General features: G+C 33.5%; 1 pseudogene; it reads left to right on the top strand.

Annotated features, from left to right (window-relative positions):
• Positions 1 to 7,694: 7,694 nt before the first annotated feature.
• Positions 7,695 to 9,816, top strand: LOC121203488 (equilibrative nucleotide transporter 1-like; annotated as a pseudogene).
• Positions 9,817 to 14,569: the final 4,753 nt, after the last annotated feature.

Genomic DNA, 14,569 nt, shown 5'->3' with positions numbered 1-14,569 from the left:
GAGTGATGGATAATTGTTGTATTAGTCTAGTTTGGTCTGTCCATATTAAAGATGTAAGAACCTTTCTTCGTGTTTATACCACTACCCCTTTGCTTCTGAAATGAACAACGTGATCTAAAATATGGAAATGAATTCATGGCATTGCCTTCAATGAAATGAACATTGAACTGATAGATCACGATACATAAAAATGATCATGTAGCTTTTAGTAGGGCAAGTGTTATTGCAAACCAAATTGAAAAATCATGACTAAGGAAAATGAATGAACGAATGATATAGCTCTGAATTTGGATTAGGGTTTATGGCTAGGGTTTGTGACTAACACGAAAAAGGTGGTCTGTATGATTACATGGACGTAGTATGCAAGCCAAAGGAGTAGTGTTCGGCGTATAGTTTGTCTGTGTTTGGTATTCGCCAATTGGAAAACTGTGTGGCTATGTTGAGTTGGAAAGGCTCATATAAATTATATGTGTATATTGCAATGTTTTCCTTCGGAACTCGCTAAGTTCTTTGAACTTACTTAGTTACCTTCCCTTTTTAAGCCTGCTGATGAAGTAAAGGAATCTCTGAAGACTAGGCTAGAGGACTATCGTCGCCGTGAAACTTCTTATATTTTGTATTATGCATGACATGGGGGTGGTGTCAAGACATTTTCATTTTGAAGAATTTATTTTGTATTTAAACTATTAATCATGAACTGATGGTTCTAATGAAATCTCAGTGAAGTATTTATGGTTTTCAAAGGGTACTATCTTATTTATTCTTGAATGATAAATAGTTCATGTTTTATACTAATTTAAACTGTAGTCTAAATTGGTATACGTCAGATATGGTTTTAAAGATAATGATCACAAGGCAGTGACATACCATTTCTAGACCCTCATTAAGGATCAGGTTTGGAACATTACAAGTTTTGTATCAAAGCCAAGGTTCAGCTGATTTTTGGAAAAAAATGAAGGGAATGTCACACCCCATTCATGCACAGTACACCTCTAGCTTAGTTTCTAATGTTTTATACTAAGATAATACTTTCTTGCAGTGAGTAAAGAAAATGTCTAATAGCTTTAGAGAAGCCACTAGTGAGGAAATGGAAAGTCATTTCCCCACCCAAAAATAGGCTATCACGACAAACAACAACACATGAAATACAAGAAATGCATTTAGAAATATGTTCTTTATAATGCTGACTCAACTGTTTGATCAATTTATGGGAAATGAACAAGAAAGATAGCCACAACAACCACAGCACCCTCATCAACCACAACTAAAATGTAATCATAAAGATAGTCTTCGATGTGCTATGTCATTCTCGAACGAGCAAATTATCACAGCCATTTGTTGACAGTGATCATATAACCATTAAGAAGACACAATTGTAATAATGAGATAAAATAGGATTGTATTGAATGAACATATTTAACTCAAAGGAAGCAAGAATATAATATGAGGGTAACACACACATGACGAGGTCATTCGATAAAGAAGTTGGATGGATTGCTTTTGTAAAGGGTATAAAATAAAGAGTTTTCAATCATGGTTTTTCTTGTGGACTGACTCTATGATTAAGTAAATTGCTAATTATCTTAACGATGCTTCTGGACATAATTGCAATTACTAGAGCCTAATTGTATATGTCAGATTAGTCCCTCCGCTAGCTCAAGAAAAGCTCGATCGGGTTGCATTTGAATCAGAAGGAAGTTCTACAACTTTGGAAATAATTTAATTGAGTCAATTTATTCGATGTGAAATTAAATGAGGCAATCGTGAGAATTGTTCAACTAGAGACTTTGATTGAAGAATTTTCTTTAAAAAATAATTTGGAAAATCTTAGTGATTTTTAAGAAAATTAATTTTGATCAATTAAAATTAAATTAATTAAAATAAATATGATATTTTTGAAAATTAATTTTCAAGTTAGACAATTGATCCAATGGGTAATTGAACTTGAAAATTGGACCTGAGATCGAAAATTGAGCCCAAGAACCAAAAACTGAGACTAAGACCCAAAACTGGTTGAATCAAGCTCGATATGTGAAACCAGGTCAACGGTCCAACCAGTAGCTAGGCCGAACCAGCTGGGCTGTCATTGGCCCGGACCAAATCGACAACAACTGAATCGACTCAGGGTGCCATGAGGGTGTTGCACCTACCATGGCACTGTCGGACACGGCGGTGCCAATGGAGACATTTTGATGGCTAGCGAATGGTCGGTGACGGTGGTTCTTCGATGGTTGAGCTGTGGAAAAATTACACTCCTACTAGGACTCTACCGGATAATTTGATTTCAGATTAACTATTCGAAAAAGAATATTATTTTAATAGTTTTAATATTAAATTTAATTTAATATTTATTTTTTAGATAAGTATTCTATTAATTTAATAGAGTTAATATTAAATTTAATCTAATATTTATCTTAATAAAAATTATATTAATTTAATATTAAAGCGATTAAGTTTAATTATAGTTTAATTCTCTTAAACTCTTCCTATACAAAGAAAGTCATGGGTTATTATTTTTCACATAGTTGAATTCAAGAGAAAGTTACAGATAAAAAATTATCTAAATAGATTATTTCAGAAAATTTCTAGAGATATTTTTCATATTTACAACTTGACACAGAAGTTTAGAGAAATTGTGAAATTGCCTCACTGGTAATTCGTTGAAAATTTTCTGATTCGAAGTGAGCCTACACTCAACAGACGTGAGCTTGAGGATAGCAGAAAAGACTACTCAATCGAAGCATTTATCCTAGATGAATCTAAAAGGTACAATTTTGATGTATTTATTATTTTAGATATCACAACCAAATTCTTATTTTTTTGAAAAAAATTTAAAACTATAGTTTTTCTGTTAAACTTTTTTTCCGCTGTGCTTTCAAACTCTAATTTCCAACAAAAATGAGAAATCATGTTGTATTGTTTGGGATTGGAAGGCGTGGAATCATCCGAAAGGAAGCTAACCGAGGGAGTCATCCATGTATCTTCGGAATCCATATTGAAAACCTATCCTACTATCTCATAATTGGGATGTTCTTTGAGCTCCAATAGTATATTTCCCCTCTACCTGATCTCAACTATGGAGGTCAACCTTGACAAAGAATCGACTCGAACATTCTCGGCATGCGAGATCTTGTCCACTTGGGCCTTTTGGAAGTGTTTCAACAAGTTTATCACTAAGGAGTAGTATTTGGCCACAGTGGGCTCCTTAACCTCATACTTTCCTAGGATTTGTCTGGCCATCAAGTGGGAGTTTGTAACACCCCAAACTCAGCCTAAACGTTATGGCCAAATCTGGAGATGTCACATGATAGCGTTTGAAACTAAGTTGTCACAAGAAAATAATTTTCATTTGTTTGCACTTTTTGCCCTCAAAATCGTTACTTATTTAGTCAATCGCTTTAATACATTTTGTTGCGGAAGCTTTTAAAAGTCAATTTGTATAAATCGTGTGTTTAGAGAAAACTTTTCCTTTTTGAAAACTGAATTTTCAAACGTTTAGCAATTATAATCCAAAACTAGTAAAATCCCAAATTTATGGAAAAATCCATAGAGGCCATATTACAACAAAATAAACCCAAATAAAGTTAAATTCATAAATAGGTAATAGATAGCGTAATAGAATATGTGTGGCCACCCTTGAGTCATCAACCGCACCGATCCTCCTATGTCTGGGGGTTACCTGTACAGATTAAGCAAAAGGGGTGAGTTTACGTAAACTACGTGTGTAATCCCCATACAACAATCAGGCAGTAAACAAATAATCACAGTCTAGGCCTAAGCCCTCCACAATATTAATATCAGTATCAGTTTGGCCGTAGCCCATCTCAGTAACAGATATGCAGATACAAAAAAATCCTACCCAACCAGCCTCTACACTCCATCTCCGTCCAACCTTACACTCCATGTGAGGATATAATCAACCCACCCATTCCTACACTCTAAATTAGTATCGGATGCGGCACTAGACAGTGATTTGCAGCTGAGCTGCCAGTAAATTAGGCTCGAAGCCTTTCAATACACTTCCTCTGGTCAATATCAAACCCCAACCCGATGCAATGCAACATGAAATTATGTCATGCTATCTCATAGTAATAGTTCATACAATATCAGTTCAGTGAAATATTATCATGCTCAAACACTTACATACATGTGAAAGTCATCCTGTCATTTCATACAATTAGGGGTCTAGGTAAACTTACCGACCCCATAGTAGGTTCACAGTCGTCTCGGGCGACCCGTGCAACCTTAGCAACAAATCAGTGAAAATTGGCTCACACACCCGTGTTGTCTGCCCTGTGGCCTACACGGTCCAAATTGGCCTTGGCCGTGTGGATCACACGGACCGGCACAGAATCCCACACGCCCATGTGGTTTGCTCGTGTGGGTCCACACGCCCATGTGGCCCACACGAACCAAATTGGTCAAGCTCGTGTCTCTCACACGGCCGTGTCTGGTGCGTACGGCCTGGCCTCGTTGACCAACGCCTGTGTTCTATCACACGGCCTACCACATAAGTGACCACACGCCCATGTGGTGTCGACAAAAAGTTATTTTGGCTTTTTGTCGAACCCTCTTTTTTGCGTTTCGGGTACACACCTGTATCGCTTTTTATGTCTAAACCCTCCTGAGCACTCCAGTACCTAAGATTGACCAATATTTCACTCAATTAATCATTTACACAATCGAACTAACCAATCCCGAAACAAGCTACTACTTCCTTGAGCGATGAAAACTTACCCCCAACACTTCGGTTGATTTGTTTACGGAATAGTACGATGAGAGCCTCGATCCCCATGAAACACTGCTGCCAAAACCTCGAAATCAAACTAACGAGAATACAAACAACATCTATGAACGATAACAACCGCCATACACTTACCACTCACGTGTGATCAACAATACAGAGGGAAGGACGGAAAAATACCAATAACGAAAGGACAGGAAAGAATTCAAGAAAAGAAATTGATAACGAAAGACGAAAAAACTCAGAGAATTTCGGCAAAAGGAAAAAGAAAATGGGAAAAGACATCAGTTTTCTGCAGAGAATTTCCTTTGGAATAACATTTTTACTCAAACTCCTAGATTCACTCAATCACTCACCCACTACTTAGAATCCTAACTCTCCTGAAACACCCTCACGAAAACGAGCAAAAATTACTACCCTCGCTCACGCAATGATTCAAACTCAAGACCATCAGCAAGCCAACACACTACTTAAAGACCAAACCAATAGGTCCATTCTGTTATGATTCTACCAATAATTAAACTTAAGCCCTACAGGCTAGATTACGGCTTCACTCAGAAAAATACAAAAATTTTCCCAAAACAGGGCTTGAACTTGGTACCTCTCACATACTCTCGAAACACTTAACCATTGAAGCAGATACAGATTTGTGTCAAAATTTACAAAAACTAAAAAAACAAATTTTTGGGGCATTACAGAGTTTGTGTGAACATAGAGCTTTGTACTTTCAACTTGAGAGCCAACTCAAGACCAGCCACTAACGCCTCGTACTTCGTGTTATTTTTAGAGATGGAAAAGGTGGAAGAAAGACCATTCTGCCACTCACTACTTTCCGGATCAACTAATAGAATACTAGCTCAAGAATAAGCTTTCCTGGAGAACTCCAAGGTTTATTCTCAACGGAAGGTGTAGACAAAGTGTTATTTTGATCTACAAGGGATTCTTTAGCAACAGGAGGCACATGCTGCTTGGAGAAAGAACAATCCGCAACAAATTCTGCCAATACCGGGCTTTGATAGGTTTTCTTGACAAGAAATTCAACCCAAATCCAATAAGCTCCACACTCCATTTAATTATGCGGCCCGGCGAATTACTTTCCCCAAAATGTCTCAGAGGGGTTGGTCAAATAATACCATGATCAGGTGGGCTTGACAATCTTCTCAATCTTCGAATAGTTCAAATCTCCATCTTGAAGAACCCGATTGACATAATGCACTGGATGTTGCTGATCATCCACTTTTTTTATTAACAAAGCAACAACTAGGAGTGGGAGATGCCAATAATGGAAGGGTACTCAAATATTGCTTCAACTGCTCAAATAACGGCCGACACTTTTCAGACCACTGGAATGGAACTTCCAGAGCCTTAAAGAAAGACATACATTTGTCAGCCATTTTTGATACAAACCGATTCAACGCTACTACTCGGTCAGTTAGTTGTTGAACTTCCTTGGCATTTTGTGGGGGATTCATATCCAAAATGGCCCTGATTTTTTTCGGGTTAGCCTCAATTCCCCGGTTGAAAATAATGAACCTCAAAAATTTACTGGCTCGAAAACGAAAAGGAAAATATATGTTTAATACTATCTGAAAATATATGTATATATAAAGAAAAAGAAGTTTGTATAATGCTGAACCTAATAATAAAATTTAACCAAATATATGTATATATAAATATTGAAACGAAAAAAGAAAATATCGTGAGGTGAATCTTCCAGAAATAATTTTTACTATCTAAGTCAACATCATCCATAACAATTGGTATTGGTAAATTTTAAAGTGATATCTTTTTTTTCTCAGAAAAAATATCAGCATGCATTAAGAATCAAATTGTATTTTATCTATTTTATTCAAAAAAATAGATAAATTAATTTTTATATATTAAATTAAAGAATAAATTTATCTTTTTCTAGTAAAAAAATTAGTTATTTTTACTGCCAAAAATTGATATTACTGACAGAATAACCAAACAGTTACATATATGTATTTTATTCTAATGTACATGGATTTTTTAATAGTAAAAATAGATGAAATTTTTAACAAAAGAACAAATTTGCTTCTCGATTTAATGTATAAAGATTAAATTACTTATTTTTTAAATAAAAAAGACTATAATTTGACTCCTAATACAAAAATTTTCACGATACTCTTATGTTTTTTTTCTTTCTTTTAAAGGTTAAATTGTTCGTACCAAGGAAACTGACCTAATCCGAGAAATCATGTTTGATAAAGTATCTGGCAAAATGGTGAGTCCAACTTTTGTATTAAATAGGGGAAATACTTGCAAATACATTCCAGGGACATTGAATATTTTCGCCATTGCTGAAATATGTCTCTTTAGCCATATCTCTTTTCATATTTTACCTTTTCCCTGCTTTCTTCGCTTGCCGCTTTTGATGTTCTTTGAGTTGTCAAGATGAGAAAAAAGAATAACACTGTGTTTGGTTCAATGTATTAGGTAATCCATTACTGACCGATTACGCGCCTATTACATTACGCCCCTAATCCGGCGTTTGGTTCGCTGTAATAGGTATTACGCGCCTAATACAATCCCGACCTAATCCCCAAATTCCCTGCTTTTCTAATCCCTTCCCTAATCGAGTAATAGGTATTACGTCTGGCTTCCCTCCCCAACTCTCTATTTTACCCTCCCTCCCTACCCGACCCTCTCCTCTTCTGTCCCAAATCCGCAATCGACGGAGGCCCGGAACCCGACTCTGAATCCGCCCTCCTCCTCCGCACATTCCTAAAACCAGAAGACAAATTCAATTTGGGCTACATCATCTACTTCACTTTGGGTGTTGGCTTTCTCCTCCCATGGAATAGCTTCATCACTGCCGTCGATTTAGGATGTTCATGAGCGATATCGTACAGAGTCCCATTCTGAAGCTGCTGGGCGCTTTAATGAACGTTTTTTGTTATCTCTTGCATCATGCAAAGCCTGTGTGGTCATGGATGATGAGCTAAATATATCACCAATTTCATCTCATATAAAATCAATAACCCCAGTTCCAGTTAATGAGGTATCTATCTGACTTCTTTATTGAGTATGGGTCGATTGGAAATGTTCAGGTGTTTTGTACTGTGTATCATGATTCTAGAAACTATAAACATTTTTTTGTAGTGCTGTAGGAAACTTTAATTTAACCTTTTGTTTACAACCACATTTTCCAACATTCAATAGAAAAGTTACCAGAGAATGTGAGTGCCGTAGAAATCTTTGAAGTAACTGTTTGCTGGCAACCACATTTCTGTCAACATAAGTTAGGAAAGTCACTTGGGAATGTGAAGGCATTTTTATGCCTGTAACTTTTTTCTGACTCTGATTGGCAAAAGGACCCTAAAGGGCTGTCAGAATCTGAGCGGGACCTGAAGAATTTAAAACAAGAACTAAGTGAGGATTTTCCTGTTGGTCCTTTGATAAAGAAGTGTTGTACACTGGATCAGGTAGGAACTGTATCTCCTTTACTATTTTCGCATGTGGCTAACAATTTTGGCTAACTTTTGCTGGAATATTTGATGGGTATATTTTTTTTTCTAGGGAAAAGCTGTTGTTACATTTCTTGATGCAATTTTGGACAAGAGCCTGCGCAGCACAGTTGCTTTGCTTGCTGCTCGTGGTCGTGGGAAATCAGCCGCACTCGGCTTAGCAGTCGCTGGTGCTATTGCTGCTGGGTAAGATGAATTTATGTTATGAAAATCTTTTACCTTTTATATAATTTCCTTTTCTTGTTTCCATTTCATCTTTGTTCAATCTAATGAGAGAACTTATTCTAATAGGTACTTAAAGGAGTCATTAGTACTTGAAAGTTGCATTGATTCGCCAGGTATGCAATAAAGCTCTTGATGACACTATGAACTCTGAATCTTGAACCACTTGTAACATTTTTCCTCTACCACACATGGTCTATGGCTATGCTTTTTATATGGTGTAATAGAAATTAAACCATAGTTACTATTAGTACCCATGTGGTCAGTAGTTTCACTTGAATATTCCTGGATACAAAATTCATTTCTTTCATTTTTTATCTTTTGTATTGAATCATATTATATGAAGAACTGTGCTGCTTCCTCGTCTAATGAAATTTTAATTTGTCAAATTGTTGGGCGCAGGGGTCCTTGTTTCAATGCTAAGGATCCTAACCAAAGCTGTATTTCCACAATGTGCTGATGGCTTGAGAAAGAGTGCCTACCTTTACTTTTTTACTAGCATTGTGTTTATGGTCATATGCATAGTCTTGTACAATGTGGCACACAAACTTCCGATTATGCAGTACTATGAGGAGTTAAAGGCTGAGGCTGTTAAGGAGGAAAAAGTAGAGAAAAGTCCCATGACCGGGCCTGTTTGGAGAGCAACCTTGTAGAATATAGTAGGAACAGTCAAGTGGTATGGATTTAGGATCGTCCTCATATATGTTGTAACTTTATCAATATTTCCAGGATACATCACAGAGGATGTGCACTCATTGGTTCTCAAGGACTGGTATTTGGTCCTCCTTATAACAGGCTACAATGTGTTTGACCTGGTTGGCAAATCGTTGACTGCAGTCTATCTCCTTGAAAATGCAAAGGTTGCTATTTCCGCTTGTGTTGTGAGGTTACTGTTCTTTCCTCTCTTCATAGGTTGCTTGCACGGCCCTCAGCTCTTCCGAACAGAGTTTCCAGTCTCGTTACTGACTTGCCTTCTAAGTCTAACTAATGGCTACTTGACAAGTGTGTTAATGATCATGGCTCCCAAATCTGTCCAGATACAACACGCAGAGACTTCTGGCATCGTTATGGTGTTGTTTCTAGTAGTTGGTCTGGCATCAGGATCAGTCATAGCTTGGTTCTGGGTCATCTGATCATCAGCCAAGATCTCTCCAACAGGTGGCCGCTATGAATTTGTGCTAATGATGTTTTTACCTTTGTAAAGTTTATCTAAAAGCCGTTGTTTGTAGCAGTGTTTTTCTTCAAATTGTATGATGAATACTGTGCCTGAAGTGTGCATATCTGCTTTCAATGTATGCCTGTATCTTAAAAACATGAAAAAGAAAAAATAGAAACATTTGGCTATTATCTGCTTTTAGTCTAGTTTGCTTCCATTGGATGTTGCAGCAAATATAGTTATAGAGTTTAAATAGGAAAATTGGAGTGAGCTACGGTATTGAATTTCTATGATGTTGCAGCAAATATAGTTATAATATATTTAATAATAATTATGTTAATTTATATTTTACAGTATCATATATTATGATTTGAGCAAATTCATATAAGAATATTAATTATTAAGAATTTTATTAAATTATATATTTTAATTAAAATATATTTAATAATAATTATGTTTAAATATGATTAAATTATTTATTATTGATAATAATAATCTTATTAAAATTTAAATAACAATAACAATAATCATTTACCAAAACAAATTTATGCTAAGGGTATTCTAGTCATTTTAGTTTTTTCCATTATGCTATTACACCTCTATTACATTCAACCAAACACAGTTTTACTATTACGCCTCTATTCCATTACATTCAACCAAACAGTTGATTTGCTATTACACCTCTATTCCATTACACCTCTAATCCAATCCAATACACCTCTAATCCAATACAGCGAACCAAACGTGCTCTAATATTTTTATTAAGGATATCTCTAATTTATTACAAATATATACAAAAATTTCTTATTCTTTTGCTAATGTCTTTATCCTAGCTAGCCCAAAATGACACTGCTCACCTACTATCTGAAGTTTAGTATGTTGCTTGGCCCCAAAATATTACCGACTTGTTTTCTGCCTCATTTGTCAAATTTTAAAGGGTTTTTGCATTTTTACTTGTATTCTGCATGTTTTTTTTATTGTACTCTCACCACCAAAATCATCAAATCTCTCATTTTTTAATAAAACAACCAACTGAGAGAGTAATATATTGTCATTAGTCCCCATAGGCTGTTCTAAAATCCATCCATTTAGCACATCAAGACTACTGACCCAATCCAACGGCTATCATCATAAATAATTCTATTTGCCTCATTTTTTTTCTGGTTTGACTTAGGCATTTGAGCATGTCTCAAAAGTCAAATTTCAAAATGCTCTTTGACATTTTCTCTTTTTCCTCAAACCCTCTCCAATAGCGCCAATTCTGATTGAATTCCACTTAATTAATCCAATAGCCCCATGCTTAAACCTTAGCTACAATCCTCAAGCTACAACCTTCTTTCTAAAACAAATCTATCTATAACCCTATAAAAAAGAAGCTGTCTCTCAACAAATCTATGGTTTATTTAAAGGTATAATGTCAAATTTAACTCTCAATATTTATTTCTTTTGTCAATTTAGTCCTTATTTTTTATTTAGTTAAATTTGACCCTTAATCTTTTAAAATAGTCGAATTTGATAATCAACTTGTCAAAAAAGAGGCAACTTGTTGCTTTTAATAGAAATATTGATTAAAACATTGTAACTTGCATGCCAATTCACTTGTACTCAATCTCTTTTTTTAATTTTAATTTTTTGAATAATTTTATATTTTTTTAAAATATTTGTTAATGTGACATATAAGACAACTAATGTCATGTTACCATAAAACATATATGGACTATCACACCAATATTACTATAAAATAATTTTTAATTAGAATTTTGTAAAAAAAATATTTAATTTTTTTAAAGGTTAATGTCTAAATTTAGTTAAAAAATAAGAGTAAATTTGATAAAAAATGAAACATTAAAAGTTAAATTTGACATTATACTTAATTTAAGGTTAATAATGTAATTCTAAGGAGATGATTTAAAATGGAAGTGATAAAAATATTGCAAATTAATAATTTATATTTTTTAAAAATTTTCATGTATTTAAAATATTGTAAATTTATATAATTTTTACATGTTAACTATTAATTTTATGTAGGTTTAAGATATTTATATATTTAGTGCCGTGTTGATGTTATTGTTCATAAAATTATTTGTTTCAAATATTTTAAAATTTTATGTCATATCACGAGGCATTTCATGGATGGCATTATATGATGTAATGTTATATTCGTTTTTATTTTTCATATCAAGTTCGTGTATTATTTTCATATGTTCGGAGTATTTATATATAATTTTGATAAAATTTTTTATTAATCCCTATACTATATATAAGATACGTATTTAGTTCTTATAATGTAATTTGAAATTTCAATCTTAACTTAACTAGTAGCTATTAAATTCGTTAAGTTCCGTTGTTTTCAACAATTTTTGCGGCTAACATATTATCACATGTGTAATATCATGTCTCATGCACTATAAAATCATAACATTGTAGTTAATAGATTTAACGGTAACCATTTAAGGCAAGATTGAAATTTCAAAAATCAAAATATATATATAGATTAAAAAAAAAATCATATTAGAGAATAAAATTAAATCCACAACTTACGAGTAATACAAAACTAATAGCAAAATTTGAGTTATAATTTTCACACGTTAAAAATTCGTTACATTCATTTTAGGCACATTGTGTGTGTCGTGTTTATGTTATTATTGTATTGTATTATATTGGGATAAAACAACATTTAGTTCTTAAATTTGACAATAAATTTGACAAGTGTCCCAATTTAGTTCCTAAACTATTTTTTGGTCCACATAAATCATAGAACTTGATAACTTTTCCTAAATTTGGTCCACGTTATGAGATTGTGCAACATCATCACTTAAAAAAATAATTTGTAATAAAAAAATTTAGGCGATTTTGTGGCACAATCTCAAAGTACCATGTTATCATATAGGCCAAATTTAAAAAAAAATTGCCATAAGGACCAAGTTGGAAAAAGTTACATAATTCAGGGACTAAATGTTTCCATATCCCTATTATATGTTATATAGTTTATCATAATTATTCAATTTAAGAAATGTTGCGTTATATTTTATTTAATCTCATATTTACTTAATTTATGATAGTAATTCAATTTATAAAATATATATGTTTATATTGTATGTGCATTATTTATAAATTTAAATAAATTTTTATACGTTAATGATTGATTTTATATAAATTTTAGTACATTCATAAATATATAATGTGTTTTAATTATTTTACATATTTTATTATATCTTAAATTGTTTCGTATTTCATATAGTTTATCATACTATTTCAAATTTAAACTTAAATTCATTTACTTACAAATCTTATCGTTGCATTTAGAGTATGTTAATTAATATAATTGTGATGTTGAAAACTTGAATTAGTTTTTCCTAAGCAAAGGAATGGTACATTCTTGTAAATAAATAAAACTTCAATCCTAAAGAAATAATTTCATTGACTATGCAGATGAAAATATTAGTAGAATTATAGGCTAAATCATTAAAAATATCTAGAAATTTAAAAGAAAGTTAGGAAGGAATTAATAATATTGTATTTTGAGGAAATCAAGAAATTAATAGAGAGTATGTGTGGACTTCGTCACAATTTTATGAGCAGCGGAGAAGTCATGCTGTTATAATCATTCCAAAGCCAAATGAGAACAAGAATTTGGATTCATTCATGGACATAGACTACAGTCCTCACCTTGTTTCGCTGTACTAGCCTGGAAAATCTTCATCCCATAAGGTTGATATTTTTTGGTATTCTATCAGCATGAATTGACATACATGCACCTCCCTAAAACTTCATCTAGATGAAATTTTGGTCAAGGGAAAAATATACCGACAATCACTCAATTTCGGTTAAAATAACATTTCAGTCACTAAATTTTCAAAAGTGGTAACTCAGCCAGTAAACTTTACGAAAATTATAAATCAATCACAAATATTTTCGAAAAGTAACAAATCAATCACCCGAGTCCATTTTTCGTTACAGACCTAACAGGATAGTTGATGTGGGCCATTAACTAATTTGAGAAAAAGGGACGATTGGAATTTGAGAAAAGGGAGAACTAATTGAATTTTTTAAGGAAAAGGGTTGGAGGATGATTGAAAAGGACAAGGTTAAAGGGAGAACCATTGTCATTTTTGTTTAGGAGAAAAGTGACTGGGAGAACATTAGCGGAATGGTTAATAGAAAAGAACCAGCCGAAGGTGTTCCATGCATTGTAATGCGTAAGTTTCTAATTTGGGTTTATGATTTTTTTATTTGAATTTGTTTAAAAATTTGTTTAGGGTTTATGATAGAACTAAATTTGTTTGTATTAAATTGTCTGGCATGTGGACCTAGATTGTGTATGCCAAAGACCCCACTGTCTTTATTGTGACTGATTATTGTTTGCCATTGATGTTAAATTTGTTTGGTAGGTTTAGATTTCTTTGTTCAAATATGTTGCATTTGCATGTATGTTTGTATTGTGTGATGAAACATGCATGTGGTATTGTTTTCCATTAATGTTAAATTTATTTGGTAAGTTTACTTGATGATTAATTTAATGAGAGTGAAGAATAACTAAGCGATTTTGATGTATTTGATTGTGAAATAGGTGATGATGTGTTTAATAATGGTGAATGAATGTATGTGATAAGGTTAGGGTTAATTTAGATGGCTTAAATATGGATGATGTAGAAGTAGGGGAATTGCTTGATAGTGATGATTTTAAAACATTAAATTGTGCACATGAATCAGACTTAGATGACAAAACTTGGGTTGAGTTCAACATAGAAAGTAACATGAAAAACCCAAAACTTGAGGTTGGATTGTTATTTCCCAACAAAGACAGTCTAAAAGAAGCTGCTAGACAGTATGGTAGGGTGAATAATAACAATGTGAAGTTCCCAAAAGAAAATGATCATAAGAGGTTAAAGGTAGTTTACAAGTCACACTGTTCATGGTACATATGGGCCTCTAGAATGAACCCACTTGACCCTAGTG

The sequence above is a fragment of the Gossypium hirsutum genome, chromosome A03 (assembly GCF_007990345.1).
Source record: "Gossypium hirsutum isolate 1008001.06 chromosome A03, Gossypium_hirsutum_v2.1, whole genome shotgun sequence".
In the NCBI taxonomy this organism is placed as follows: Eukaryota; Viridiplantae; Streptophyta; class Magnoliopsida; order Malvales; family Malvaceae; genus Gossypium; species Gossypium hirsutum.
This window is presented reverse-complemented; position numbering and strand designations above follow the sequence as displayed.